Source organism: Pseudonaja textilis, chromosome 1 (genome assembly GCF_049901715.1).
Source record: "Pseudonaja textilis isolate UNSWEBS1 chromosome 1, rPseTex1.2, whole genome shotgun sequence".
NCBI lineage: Eukaryota > Metazoa > Chordata > Lepidosauria > Squamata > Elapidae > Pseudonaja > Pseudonaja textilis.
The window spans coordinates 129,392,631-129,408,297 of NC_141990.1; positions in this window are offsets into that span (position 1 = coordinate 129,392,631).

Sequence of the window (15,667 nt, forward strand, 5' to 3'; positions counted from 1 at the left end):
TTTGGAGCAGTAGATTAATATAAATTGAATTGCAGCTTGTAGATGGCAACTTAGTGTTTGTGAGATAAATTATGTGATCTCTTGTCCAAATCTACAACTTAAGCAAGGGGAAGACGGGAGATATCAATAGTAGTTTAAAAGCATCAGATCCAGAAGTTTGAGATCAGTCCTACTTTTTTTTTTTCTGAAATGCTGATGATAATTTAAAATAGCATAAAGGTATTAAAATCCTGTTTTGTACATATGTTCTTAAACTACTGGTATTTTGTTTTTGTAAAATATGATTAGAAGCTTGGTGCCAAAATTATAACTTTTCCACTTCTTCAGAACTGATAAATGCTACCCTGAAACCCTGAAAACCTTTACTTTTCTCTTAATGATACACACTAAATCAATATTCAGAAGCGTTTTCAAAATAACCTTTTGCTACATAATTGTAGCAGATGTGCAGATTCAGCCCCATCACTAAGCATACATTGCAATGGCGGAGTAATCTTGTGGCCTTTGTTATTTGGGATGCAATATGATGGGCATAGAGAAACAGGTAAGTAATTATGAGCATTCTTCCTTTGGTTTAATATAAAAGTCTTTTTACTTGTAAGTAAAAATTACTTGAAAAGGAAACTAGTTCTCCTCTTGAATAAATGGTTTTGAAATTAGCTGGTGGCATTCAAAAAATCGGTGGAGGAAATTTAGCTTCAAATGAGACAGGATAGTGATCCCCAGATAAGGGCTACAAAACTGTAACCAGCCCAAATAAATCCCTTAAGAAAAAAACCCTGCATATGCAATAATCCTAGATATATCTTGGACATCTTTTACCTTTTGTTCATATACCTACTTGCAGTGGTCTCTTCTCTCCAATCTGCCAGATAAAATGTAGGGTGTGCAGCAAGGTGATGAGGAGGGACACAAGTTTAAATTATGCAGCTATCATGAGAAAGCAACACCTAGTCTGATGGCCACACAATGTGGTTGTTAGAGTTTATTCTATTCAAGCTTATGGTTGAAAGCAGTATTTCCTTTATGCATGAGAAGGCCTGAATAAGAGATACTCTGAAATTTCAATTCAGAGTACAGAGGAGATGCAAAGGTAAATCTGTATGGGAATGCCCAGCTGTGAACATTAAATACCAAATATCAATATCAAAAATATATTCTATATGCCTTTCATGTTTCTTGATATACTATATTCTCAATGTTGTGTGTGCACACAACTAGTCACAACCCCAACAACATAATATGCTGAATACTACTGAGTAAATGTATACATAAAACTACTTTTTATTCTAGAGTAAATATATAATTAATTTGCACATTTAATTGCCTCCATAATTGTTAAATTCAGAGAAAACTCTAAACATGATGGAGTTTAATCAAGGCTTGAAATATTCAGTATAGTGGCACATTTCTTGAAGAGCAGAAAGGATATTCAAACTAGGTTGGAAAAGTTACTGCACATGCGCAGTCACAGCATTTCATGATAAAGTAAAGCAGCAGACAGTTTGGTTGATCATGCACGGATGTCCTCAAAGCATCATATTTCGAATAGCATTTCTGGATTTAGCTGGGGATATGAATGGAGCGAATGGAGCATTAGCTCTGCACAGTGAAAACCTAGATCCATTTCTGGAAACAAACATATCTGCTAATATTTTGCTGAATTGTTGAAATGTTGATGCAAACAGAATCTCTCAGGTTCAATCAATATGGATGTGAATGTGGATTTATGACAGAGACATTCTAGCAGTGGGAGGGGGAACAACATGTAAATGTGGTGAGAAGCCATCTATAAGAGCCCTGGCTGATAGAGAAACAAGGAATTTTGAAGAGCTGAGTTACGCCAGCTATTCATATATGAAGGAGAAAAAGGAGTGCCATTTTTTCAAAATGGGCTCTTCTGAAGAAATGAAAAGCTATTGAAGGAAAACCAGAGAAGTAACTGATCTTGTCTTATGTTACAAGGGTGAAAGAATAGGCAAATTCTACAATATTATCCACATTTTATAGGCTACATAAATACAAAAGCAAGGGGAGGAAATCAAAGATAAAAGTGAACATGTTTCATTTTTTTCTCCCTTCAAGTGTATGCATAACGTTAGTGATTAAGTATTTTCCCATGGTTAACCTGCTCTTTGTAGCAAATCGTTAAGGAAGGTGATGAAAGTGAGCTACTTTCTTATTTTCCAGTAAGCTAATAGGAAGTCAGGGCTCAAAGTAATTACTATCAGCAGCGGACAGCTCCTGGTGCTGAAAGGAGAAGAAGGCAGCTCAAACATCCTTTCGAGGAGGAGGAGGGGGGAAATCACAGCAAAACTGAATGAGGTGACAAGCACTCTGAAAAACACTATCTGCAGAACAATGGCAGCCAACTCCAAATCCCTCCATAATCACATTAATGAGATTAATCAGTGAATTAGCAGCAGTCAAATGTCAGGGTGGCAAGGAGGAATCCAACCAAGCTTGGTAATTAACTTTTATGGGGGCAGGGATAGAAAACCAAGTGCATTACCTCTGATGGGTTTTCTTTTCAAACATTGTATCTTTTCCTTCATTCTTCTTTGCAAGGCATTTGAACTAGCTCACAGCTTACACAAAGTGAAAGTACTACACACCTCAAATAGTTAAAAACCAAGCTCTCAAGACTTTCACAAAACTCTTAATTTTTTCAAGCTACTGCAGCTGTTACCAATTGAGGAGATGATGATTTTTCATGCTTTCCCTCTCAATCTGTTCAGCCTTTATTATAAGATATGCAGTCCTATACCACTTACCTGGGAGTAGGCCTATAATTAATGGATCTTACTTTTGAGCTTACATGTAGGATATCCAGCTTACTATATTGATAAAATTGTTCAATATTATTAACATAAGTTATTCCACAACTTAAATATAAGCTGTCTTTGCAATTGACTGATGGTGCCAATGCCAATGGTGTTCCATGCACCCAAGATGTCTATTACTATTGGTACTATATATTTTCTGCTAGTTATTCTATTTCTATTTACAGGTCTCTCTCCCTCTCTCTCTTTCTCTCTCTCTCTCTCTCTCTCTCTGTGAATGTATTTGTTATATTTTATGGTTCCACCAGTTTTTGCTTGCAGGCAAATGGTATTTCTTGCAAATCTTCCAATGCACCATTGTTGCTATTTTGTCATGCCATTGTTTTAGTCAGTCTGTACAATCTTCTTGCAAGCAGCTAACCAGGTGGTCCACTGTTAAGTTTCTTTTCAGAGGCTTTCAGTTTCTTTTTTTAATGTTCCAATTATAAGTCATTGGCAGTTTTTCATTATTATTTTATTAATCTAATTTATTCAATTGTATTAATTATTATTGACTTCCAATTACTCCAGGTGGGTAGAAATAGAACTTAAAAACAAGGAAAATGTGACAATAGACAAAAATGAAGAAAAGATGTCAAGGATGACAAAAAATAGAAGGGAATGAAAATAAACAAATCCACAGAATCCAACTCAATCTCAGCAAGGAACTTCATGAAACTGTGAACTTTTTCTAAAACAATAAAAAGGGTCACTGCATATTTTGTGAAAGAATATTTACAAAATTGGCATAGAAATACTTTTTATTTTGACATTTAAATAATAATTATATTGGGTTGTATTCAGACAATCATAGCCATTATTAACTTATCTGGATGATTATAATGGGTCTGTTTAAGTATGACCAAGTCTAAATCCAATTCATTGTCTCCATATTTTATGTACAGCAGTAACAACTTTGTTCCAGGACCATTTCAGGAAAACAAAACTTAAATTACCTTTTGGTATGTCATCTTTTTTATAGCAAGTTCAACAAGAACATCGCTTTAGTATTAATGCATCATTCTATAAACACATAATTCTGTTGTACAAATAAATCTAATTAATTTTTTTAAATATTTATCACATAGACCAATTTTATGATAAACATATTGTAAAACCCCAACTGTTTTTTTTAGTATGAAGACTGCCAAAATCAATAATTTAAGGAAAATAGCTGTAATTTCACATACAATGATGACTGAATTACATTATTTTTCACTACAAAACTGACATGTATGCATGTACTCTGTTTTCACTTGTTGGCAAATATGTAGGCCACTAAACTTCATCAGAGCAGTTTTAAAAACCTGTATGTTGGTCTAAAGCACATAACCTGCTTTTAGTAACTATAAATATAAACTGTGAACTTAGTGCTGTATAACATATAGTGCTGTATAGTGCTGTATAACAAATATATTAAAGTTCATATTTTAAGGAAATATAATTTTCAAGTGATCTAGGAATATCTGTGCAGTTTTGCTGATTTGTTTGGTTATTAAGCAGTTAATCTGCAGTGTGCATAATTTGATATAAGCAAGAAGCTTCATTAATGCAAGATAATATTTCGATAGAATTATATTTTGCCATTATATTACTTTAGGCTTTTTCTGAGACCTCTGGACAGCTCAGCAAATACCCTGTTCAAAATGAGAGAAATGGAGAGATGAAGTAAACAAGGCAAATATAAAAGATCCCAGTAAGTGAAGCAAAGCAAAGCAAGATCTAGAGTTCTGGATTACTTCAGAGAACAACCCCTCAGTTGAACGCAATTCACAATCTTCATTTGCCATCATAAGCAAATTATATGAAATGTCAAAATGGTAAAGGAAAGCAGAGAGGAAGAAAATAAAAGAAAAAGTAAAAGGAACAATAATAATTTGAAACACATCATAAAGAACCCCAAGAAAACATCCCCCTTCACCGATTACTAAAATGAAAGCCTATACTTCAGAAATTTTTAAAGAAAAAAAAAAAACCTAAACGTTTCCCTCAACTAAAAAATGGAGGAGAGTGCTTGAATGCTGAAGCCTTCTCACACACATAGTTTGGTGTGCAAGTATGAGGTGTGCAGGGGGGGGGGGGCTGAAGAGTAACATCTCCCTGGTAGAGATGACAAATTCAAAACAAAAGACAAGTAGGCCTAAAGGGATGTTTTACTTCCACATACACCCCCAAGCCACATACTCTTCCTCCCCCTCTACTTTTTTTTTTTTTTCACCAGCTCCAAATCCCCGGCATATGACCTTCTGTTAAATAGATAAAAAAAATTGCTTATCAGTCATGCAAATGAGGCTGAATTCATTTTCCACAACAGATGGCCTCATAGATAATGATGATGGAAGAGAGAAAATTGAATGTCTCTCACAAGGTGGTCATGGCAACCGAGAAGGGAATAACATCAATAATAAGCCTGGCTGCATAATAAGGTTGTCAATCCCACAAATCAAAGTCTCTGGCTGAATCAGGTAGCCCAACCCCCCCCCCCCCAAAGCTACTTATCAGGTAGAAAGCAAACGAGGAAGGAAGCCAGGAAGGGCTGCAAAGGAACAAAAAAAAAAAAAAAGCAAGTCAGCAGATGGGAGGTACACCGGGCAATTCCTCCGAGTTCAGAAACCAGGTCTCCCCAGATCTCCCTCCCTTCCTTCTAATTGTGCGTTATTTCATTATTCGGGCGGCGGCGGGTCTTCTCCTTAAAGGATCTCCTCTCCTCCTTCTCCTCCCCTTTGACTCAACCTCTCTCCCAAAAAAGGTAAATCAGAAATACTAGGGCTTTGAATTGGGTCTGCCAGCTTCCCCGCCTGATTTCTGAGGTCCCGAGGCTGCAGGAGCAGCTCGCCTCAGGGTGGGGGATCCCGACAAAGGGGATTAAAACGAGAGTGGCAAGGCTCAGGTACCGGCCGAAGTCGGAAGCCTGCCGCCGATCCCATGCCCTTGGCTTGGCAAAGCAGCTCGCTCAATGTAGCATCTCCCATCATGGCTTCCCGTTCGTCTTTTTCGCCACCTCCCTTCCCCCTCACCCCCCACCCCCGCCCCGGAAAGATGAAAAGGGCTCAGCAGCACCAACCCGCTCCTCTGCCCCCGCCTCCGCATAATGGTTGTGATTTCCCCTTCCTTCCTTCCCTCTGTCTCTCTCCCCCCACCGCCCCCAACGTCCTTAATTGTATATTGTTCACAGCTACAGTCTGTCAGGCTGACAAGCAGTTATTGTAAAAAGCTTTCTTTCCGGAGTTTTCTGCCCCCCCCTCCCTTAAAAAAATCCGCTGGAAGACGCTTCTACTAACATGCTGGAAGGAATTATTGCCAGCTATTAGATGGAATACACATTTCGAGGAAAGGGATGGGAGGAACCAGCCCGAATAATTTCAACGCCACATCCTTCTGTGGGGAAAAGGAATGCAGAAGATCCGCGTGTGGGTGTGGGTGGGCGAGAAGTGGTGGAGCGAGAGAGACTAAGGTATCTAATGTCGCCGATTAGGCACCACGAAGCATCGCTGCCGCGAATTGAAAAAGCAACTTGTTACTGCAACACCCTTGCCGTGTGTCCATCATGCACATTCAAGACGCATAAAACTCCAGGGATGCCTTAAACCTCAGCTAGCTCATTGGAGGCGGGGGCTGTCGAGCGTGAGGAAAAGACAAATAAACCTTCCGCATTAGGCAGAGAGTAGGGGAAAGGCGCCATTCGGTGGTTCTGTCAAACCGTTTTGATTATTTGAACGGGAATTATTTAATCCCCCCTTTTTGCGGGGAAGTATTTCCTACAAGCGGTTTGCCATAAAAATGATATTCCTTCATGCGTGCCAGATATTTTGACGGTGGATGAAGTGTTGTTTTTTACTCCCCCAGCTGTTGCGAGCCAATTTTTTTTTATTGTAGCCGCATGATTTTTTAAAAAAGCCAGTGCGCGTGCGCCTCTCCATCAGCGTGCATACAGCTATAACCGTGCTGCGCATATATATTTATATATTTAGACATATATTAATCCAAAGCGGACGCACACATCTTATTTGTGCATGCACCCCACTGCTTTCCTTTTAAGCACGGACCCTTGTCTTCAACCTATGTGAGTAGACCTAGTCCTATCTAGGCTCGTATTCGGGCTACCCCTATTTCTCAATCCATCTCTCTCTTTCGGCTTTTCCCACTCTCTCTTTTTCTTTCTGCCTATCCTCCAGTTGGGCTGCTGCTACCGCTATGGCACGAATCGGAAATCAATAGCTGCGCTCTAACGAAGGCTCCGGTCAGGAAAAACCCCGCTGCAGTCGGCAGCGATTAAAACCTGGGCGCATGCGCGCCAGCAGAACCTCAATGACACCCAAGCAGCCTTTCGTCTGATTGGGCGCCGCATCGGATGTTCTGCGGAGCAAAGAATGGGAATCATCGACAGCCGGCTTCCATGACAAAAATAATTGTTTTTTAATAAAAAGGTCGTTCGTATTTTCCTGTCTCCAGGAGACCGAGGGCTGATTTCCCATCGCCATCAGGCTGCAGTCAGCGAGCAAGGAAAGGTGGCTGAGGCCAACGCGTGTCGTCACGGAGGAGGAATTAGATTCTCTGCCCGCCACCGCCTCCAAGACGGGCTTCGTTATAAATGCCCGTGACATCCGGAGCTCCGTTTCGCATTGAACGGGGCGGGTGATTCCGAAGCGCGCATAAGCTAAGCAGAAGGGCAGCGGATGCGATATTTTTAAAATAGCCTTTAAAGAACTCCTTCTCTGCTTTCCGGGTAACTCAGATTCAGCTTGTTCTCTTATTTCCCCCCCTTCCTTGTTTGGAGTCGCCTGCACAAGGGCAGACACCCCCACCCCCCCGTCCATTTGCTAAACCCTCGGAGGTTACAGATGCTAATAACATTTCAGTACAATTCAAACCTTTGTCAAGGCACAATGTGTACGAGATTGGCTGAGCCTCCCTGAGTGCGTACACACACACACACACATAATCCCAATAACTCACAGTGAAAAAGAAAATCCCTAACCACAGTAATGCTCGAGTTTGCAACTGCAAAGCCCGGCTTTCCCCTCCCCTACACTTTATCGGTTCACTTCGCGCTGGATCGGGCTCAGCAAAGGCAATCTAGCGCTTCCAACCACCAACCCATCTTTATTCTCCTTAGGAAGGAAGTATCCCTTCCAGGGTAGCAGTAGCAGCAGCAACACCGCAGCACCGTCCTCCCTCCGCCTCTTTCCTGGTCCCCTCCCTCTTTTCCCGGTCTCCTCCCTCTTTCCCCCAGCCTGTAAATGTTGTATTTCAACCTCGGGATATTGACAGCAACCGCCCTCGGCTCAGTCTGGCTCCAGCGAAGCATTTATATATTCTTCCTTCCAACCCTCCCCGCTCCACCACCACCATCCCCCCACACACTTTCTCCACCCCGCGCATCTTATTGCAGAGATGATGAGCGAACCGCCAGCCCCGGATCAATTCTGAACAGCAGAGAAAGGGGAAGAAAAAAAAAGGGGGGGAGGTAATCTCGGGAAATGAATCATGAGGCCATATTGCAACGATACAAGTCGCGTCCCCGGCTGCTTGTGGCGGCTCCTTTTCTTTTTGGGAAGTCAAGTTCCCTTCGCCACCGCTCCCTTCTGCAAAGCGGACGGGGGTGGTGGAGAAGGAGGACCTCCTTCAGAAGGCGGCTGAAGGGGAAGCTAACCCAAGGTAGCCTGGGACACCCTGGTTGAAATCCCAGGAAGCATTTCCCCTTCCCCCAGTTAGCACCGTCTGCCTCGAGGCTTCTTCCTTCTCATTCTGTTCCCGCCGGCAGCTCTGCCTCAGCGGGTTTGTCCGTCCCCGTCCCCCGCCCCCGTTTCAGTTTATTTATTATGTAATAACTGTTTTCTCGGCTGCTGTTCTGCTTGCAAGCGCCAGCCCCACTCTCGCTGGCCCCTGAAGAGAGACTGCCCTAGATAAGTCCCCTCTAGTTTGGTTAGCTTTCCAGCCCTACCGCTTTGTATTCCAAGGAGGCGAGGTTTGTGGGGCGCTGAACAGCCGCCATTTTGAGTACACTCGCCATGCCTCTTGAAAACGACCGAAGGAGAGCCCGGCTCACCTTTGGGCCTTTATTTGAAGGTGACTTAATCCTCACTCCGGCAATTTGTAATACCGTAGAGATGGGGGGGGGGGGAGGTAGATCTGGTATCAAGTTGGTCGCTGACTTAAATAAAATCGACTTGTCCAATGGGAGGCATCCCTCAAGGTAGATAGGGGTAAGGTGGTGGTGACACATAATCTCACGTTGACACGGGGAAAATGCGGTGGGTTTTTGGTCTCCCAGCCAGCTATTTTGGTAGCTTAGGAGCACGTCGGTCGTTAACCAGCCTTCGTGTCAGTTGCCTCTGCGCTGGGAAGGGCAGCGGAACCCGACGCTCGGGCCATTAAAATTCTAGGCCAGGGGTCTCCAACCTTGGCAACTTTAAGCCCGGAGGACTTCAGTTTTAAAGTTGCCGAGGTTGGGAGACCCATCTGGTCTAGTCGAAGGGAGAAAAATGCTTTGTTTTTTTTCTGCGGGGGGGCGGATCACGGGAACCGACCGTAGGGTGGACATTATAGTAGAGCCGCGTGGCTGCAAAAGTCAGAAGAATCCCACAGCATCTTTTTTCAGCCCAGTACATATTATGTGTTATCTGATGAGCCGGGCTGCAGCTCACAAAGGTCGATGCCTTTTAATAAAACGTGGAAATCGATAAAAGGGGTTATCTATCGGCCACTTGATTTTTATTTATTTTTGGTAATAAGGTTACACAAGACTGAGTAAAATGTGGTGGCAACTTAATACTTGTGAATTCTGCGCGGGGGAGAATCGTGTGTGTGTGTGTGCGCGGGGGAAAGCACTATTCGCACACTCTGCCGGAACAGCTCGCTAGCACGGCTGTTTTAACGAGGGTGCGCCAGCACAACGGTAGGTGCAGGAGCGGAAGCGCTAAGCAGAACTGCCGGAGCCCCAGAGCGATCCCCCGCATCCCGCCGCTCTGCGGCAATGGAGGGCGAGGATGGGGGGGGGAGGGGCGCAGAGCTCCCTCTGATCCTAGCTGCAACGTCGGGGTTTGCAACCCCACGGCAAAGCGACCAGCGGAAAGGCCGGGAAAGCCGCTAGGTTTCCCCAGGGCTCGGCTTTCCCTAGTCACTCCGGCCCCTCCTCGTCCTAATAACATCTGGAGCTGCAGCGAAGCTCCTCCTTCCGTCCTGCCTATCTTGTCCGTCGGCCCTTTCCTCGCGCGCCCCTCCTCTGCTGCCGCTTTGCGGGGACTGCTTGCTGCTCGTGAAGGTTTGTTGAAGGGGGTGTGTGGGGAAATCTGCTGGACTCCTGTGATCCGTCTCTCCATCCTGTATTTTTACTCCCCCGGCTAAACGGAAGAAAGGATTCAGATGGCCAAGGGAACGTGGTTAACTATCCTATGTTGTAGTCTCAAAGTGGCTTAACTTCCCTAGGGTATACCAGAACCAAATGCGGACTAAGAAAATACCTTTAAAAAAAAAAAAAGGATCTCTGTAGCAAAATGTGCTTCTTTTCACCAGGTGCTCTATCGTTTAAATTTGTCTGCTTGTGTGAGATTAATACCCTGCTGATATGACAGATTACATAATATTTTATTTATTTGTATCCCACTTGTATTGTTTGCACAAATGATTCAAGGCTGCAAATATGGCTAATGCTCTTTTTTCTTCCTATTTTCCCCATAACAACAACTCTGTGAGGTGGGTTAGGCTAAGTGAAAGGGACTAGTCTCCAGCTTTTTAACCTGGTCCCTTAATCACTAGACCAAACTAACTCTGTGTTCCCTTGTGCTTCCTGGCATAGGCCAAGGGTGTTTTCAATTAACTTGTTTTCTTTCTTTTCTATGTTTTTAGCTGCCTTTGTTGGAAAGGGAGGTTACATCAATCCAGGACTAAGATATTCATGGCAGGTGTGAGACTTGCCTGGTTTGAGCTAGTGGACATATGGATATTTTGTCTGTAGTTTGCCAGCCCAGCTTTGAAGCATAATTGAAATGTAAAGAAACAGGATTTAAAATCTAATACAACAGAAGTACAACAATGCATCATAACACTTTAAGACATATTTGTATATAAATACATTTTAAAGTCTGGTTGCAGAAGAAGGAGAGATGGTGTGAAGAGTGTCTTCATCTAATAAGAATGGTCTTTCTGCTGGCTGTCACTTGACAGCACCTTTCTTCCTACTAACAAATATTGCAGTGTTCAGAAATCCATTTCTTTTTGGTGTACTCTTCCCTAAATAGTTTAACTCAATCTGGAGATTATAACAACTATGTCACAGTATAAATTGATGGTTCAGTTTACTTGTTCTCTTCTGCCATTCTCATCCTTTTTTCTTTTTGTATTTTTTTTTAAAAATACTGCAGGCAGCAAATGTTTTGATTGTAATTAATGTACAAGATGGTGTGTGAACAAAACTAGATTTAGCACTCTAGCACTGTGATACCTAGTTGGGTAATGAAATGCCTGCAAGAAAACAATCAAGGTCAGAGAGCACCAAGGATCCCATAAAGTTGATTTCAGGTCTGCTTAATTCCCAATTTTCCCAGATGAAAAACGTAGATCTTGATTTAAAGAACTAGTCTTGGAGATCAACCAGCCCATTCGGGGGAGGGCTTAAGCAGGGAATTAGCATGGACTTGCTATATAAATACAAGAAAACCGGTCTGACACACACAAACCATGCCTTTGAAGCTTATCTAGTTTTTTTTCCCAGGCAAAAACTATCAGTTGTGTTTAGATTCCTGTTTGATTGGCGGGGAATATTAAAGTAGCTAGATTGAGCAGTACCTGTGTGGGTCTGATTGTTTCCCTCTGACAAGTCTGTAATTAACAGCATGATCTTATCCATATCTTTCCAAAAGTAAGTTATATTTAGTCCTGTAGCACTCAGCCCGAGGTAGGTTACAATAAGACGGCTAACCCATTTCATATAATAAATAGCCTGAAGTAGAATTAGTTTTTCCTATAAACCATAGATAATGAAGTAATATCCTAGCCAGCAGGGAAAACTGGGAGATAAACATTTATAAGCCCCCCAAAACTGAAAGGTTGTCCATTGTCAATCCCAGTTTGATGGATATTAAGGCATTTATTAAAATACATCACTGAAATGTCTTAAACCAAGGGTCGCCAACCTTTTGGACCTCAGGGACCACCAAACTCATAATTTTAAATCCCGGGGACCACTAATATGAGTTTTGACTGACGGTGGCTTGCTGATGTTGGTGGGAGAGAGAGAGATCTAATCGAACCTCTCCCTCTCCCCCTTCTCTCTGACACATACAGAGGCAGGGTGGGATTCAAATTTCTTAACCAGTTCTGTGGGTGTGGCCTAATTTGTGGGTGTGGCTTGGGCATGTGACTGGCTGGGCATGGCTTGTATGTAAGTATTATAAATATTTATGTAAATATTGAATTTTTTATTAAAAAAGAGCAACTTTTACCCAAAATCAAGCAAAGCAGGCAGGCAGATTGAGTTGCTCACAGAATCACAGATTCATTCAGAGATCTGTGTTTCTGTCATTGGCTACCTGAATCTGTCACATAAAATTTGCCAGCAAGCAAACTCACAAAATTAACTCACAATATACCATGTATGTAAATATTTAATTTTTTATAAAAAAGAGCAACTTTTACCCAAAATCAGGCAAAGCAGGCAGGCAGATTGAGTTGCTCACAGAATCACAGATTTGCTTAGAGATTTATGATTCTGCACTGAATAATAGAAGCTTTAGTCCTAAGGAAGGTTTGGCTCTGGTTAAAAGCAGAGCTGAAGATCTAAAGATTAGCTAGAAAGGAAGAAATCCAGTGGTTTCCTGCTTTCTAACTAATCTAAATCTCCTGGCATAGCAGAACAGCTGATGGGGAAAAAAAGGAAAAATAGTAAATTAGCAGGCAAGTTTGCCAGGTAAGGAGTGAGTGGGAGGGGTGGGTTTCCGCATCAAAATTTTCTCGTGGACCACCAGTAGGCCGTGGCCCATAGTTGGCGACCACCGTCTTAAACCACAAATATCTTTATTCTCTAATTACAAAAAGATGAAGATAATCAAATGCACAATTGTTCAGAAATTAAGTACATTAAAATCTCACTTGATTGCTAAGTCTGTACAAAACAGTTGCTTTACAGAGCAACAATGGTACTGGTCAAATATTTTTCTTTAAGGCTTTAAAGCAACTGCATCCACAAAAGTGTTCAACATGGCCTTACTGATGATAAATTCAAAGAATGAAGTTATTTTTTAACTGATAGAAGAAAAAGAAACTGCAGGAAGGAAGTCCTTCTCAAAGCTATGTTTTTTCACTTGTTCATCCATTATTTGAAAACATGACAATTGAACTCGTCTGGGTTAGCAAACTAATTACTTCAATAATCATATTTTCAGATCAATATATTTAGAGCAGTGGTTCCCAACCTTTTTTTCGACCCACACTCCTAAAGAAATTTTACTCGAACCTCGCACCCCCTGAAATTTAGACTTTAGGAACTACTGAATGCGTTAAATATATGGTAGGATTGAATCTTTTCAGCAATGTATGTGACGGCCACTAAATAACGATACTTAACTCTAAAATGAAAACAAAGTTAATCCATTGCATAATAAATAAAAATGCCAACATATAGCCAATATCCTGTTATTTACCTGGACTTTTCTCGCACCCCCTGGAATATCGTCTCGCACCCCCAGGGGGTACGAGCACGCCAGGTTGGGAACCCCTGATTTAGAGTGTTTAAAACAGAACAGCAAAGAGCTGAAAACAGTGTCTTTAGATTTAAAAGGTGTCCTGTACAATAGCAGCTGTACTGGTGCATGGTTCTATCAAAGTTGGATTTATGTATTCTTGAAAAAGAATATGATACTACTTCAAAAGATATAGAAAAAGGTACTTTATTTTATCAAAGAGATGGGAAAAGACCACTGTGAAGGAAAGTTATAACATTTGAAACTTCAGTTTAGGAAAAGAAGAATGAAGTGATAAAGAACGATGCATCTTTCTCTCAGAATTGGTCAAAGTTGACTATTGAGAGATTGAAAACAGAAAGAACTGTCTTGTAAAATTCATTGCTATAGATACAATGGCCACTAGATTAGATGACTTAAAATGTTAGATTAATTCATGAAAGGTAGTGATAATGAGGCAAAGGCTGAAATCTGTCCAATTGTTGTTGACTACTGTAGGCACCTCCCCTCTTCTGTAGTTGCTCTTGATTTTCTTTATGGCTGTTTTGACTTGGGTAATGGCAGAGTACCTGCCAGCACCTGGTTACAGCTCCTGGTCAACTGTGTTAGACAAAGCAAAAGAGACAATGAGCAATCTGAGTGATTGCTAGAATGAAAACACGAGAGACTGAGTCTGAGAGAGCAAGCAGTAGAATGAAAAAGAGTGCAAAAGACAAGATGAGTAAGAGCAAGTGATAGATAGCAATAGCGCAAGCATTAGAACAAGAGACAGATAAGTGAGCAAGAAGAGAGAGAGAGAGAGAACAATAGACCAAGTAATAGTACAAGTGTTAAGAATGTGAGATGGTTCAGAGAAAAACCTGGAGAGCAGAAGCTAAACCAAAACAAAACAAAGAGATGAAAAAAGTGTGAAATAAGAAGGGAGAGATTCTCCTTTTATCAGGAGGCCCATTTTACCACCATGTTGGATTTAGACAGATAGTTAAAACTGGATCTAACTCTGTCAAAACTAATTCTTCCCAGCACCAGATCTACTGCAAGTTAGGAAGAACTGTTGGTGGATGCTTATTCTGCTGCCATCTGAATTAGTCCCACGGGAAACTGTTAGGTAGTACCACATGCCAGCTCATTATCAAGACTGTTAACTATTGCAGCTAAGCAAATTACAATTGCATTCTTTTGTGCTGGCCAAAAACTGCAGAAAGCCTGTTAACCTGGTTGTCTAATAAACCTGAAGACCATCAATAATTTTCTAATCATCATGACTATATGTTACTTTGTACCAATAGTTGTTACCAGGGAATGAGAAAAGGCATGACTCTTATTCTGCTTAGAATTGCATTTTAGATTTATGTGTAGCTGCAGTGAGGACGGGGATACTGATTTGGATAGATCTCTGGCCTGAACCTGGGATCTTTTCTTAGAAGATAAGACAGGGATATGGTCAGGCTGATTTGAGCAGACTTAATTAGTAGCAGGAGCTGCAATTCCAAACACGCCTTTTGTTATAATTCATTTTTATTTGTTATTTTATGATTTTTTATGAATATACAGAACAACCTTCCACATGTTATATACATTTCAAAAAAATTTTCCCGTTAGAATTCTGAAACCTATTCAAAGTATGATGGCATTCAGTGGTTATAAATATTGGGTTTGTTGGGGCTGTTTTTTTGTTTTGTTTTTTTTACAAAAATTGTATCAATAAAACAGCTCATTTTATTTATAAAAAATCTGTTGCCCCTGTATATAACTTTATCAAATTACTTGCTTTACTTTCTTCCCCCCATCGTATGTCACCTTTGAAGACGGAGCCTGCCTCATCACAAGTGGGCATAAATCTTTCACCTCCTCTGAATTGAGTTCTCTCTCTCTCTCTCTCTCTCTCAAGCGGCTTTGAGAAAGAGCTGCAGAATAAGGGTGGCACTGCCTCACTTGCCCAGTACAAAATGAAACTTCTCATTCACAGCCTGTACCAGCTGTGGCTAATCCACAAAATTGGACACACACTGACTTTAGTCATAAACTGAAGAGCTCCTTTAGGCATGGTACAAAGACAACACACATACACACACACACACACACACACACACACACACACGCACCAAAAGCGAGAATTTTTCCCTTGAACTGATAGCACAAACTAGGTTTGAAAATTTTTTCTGA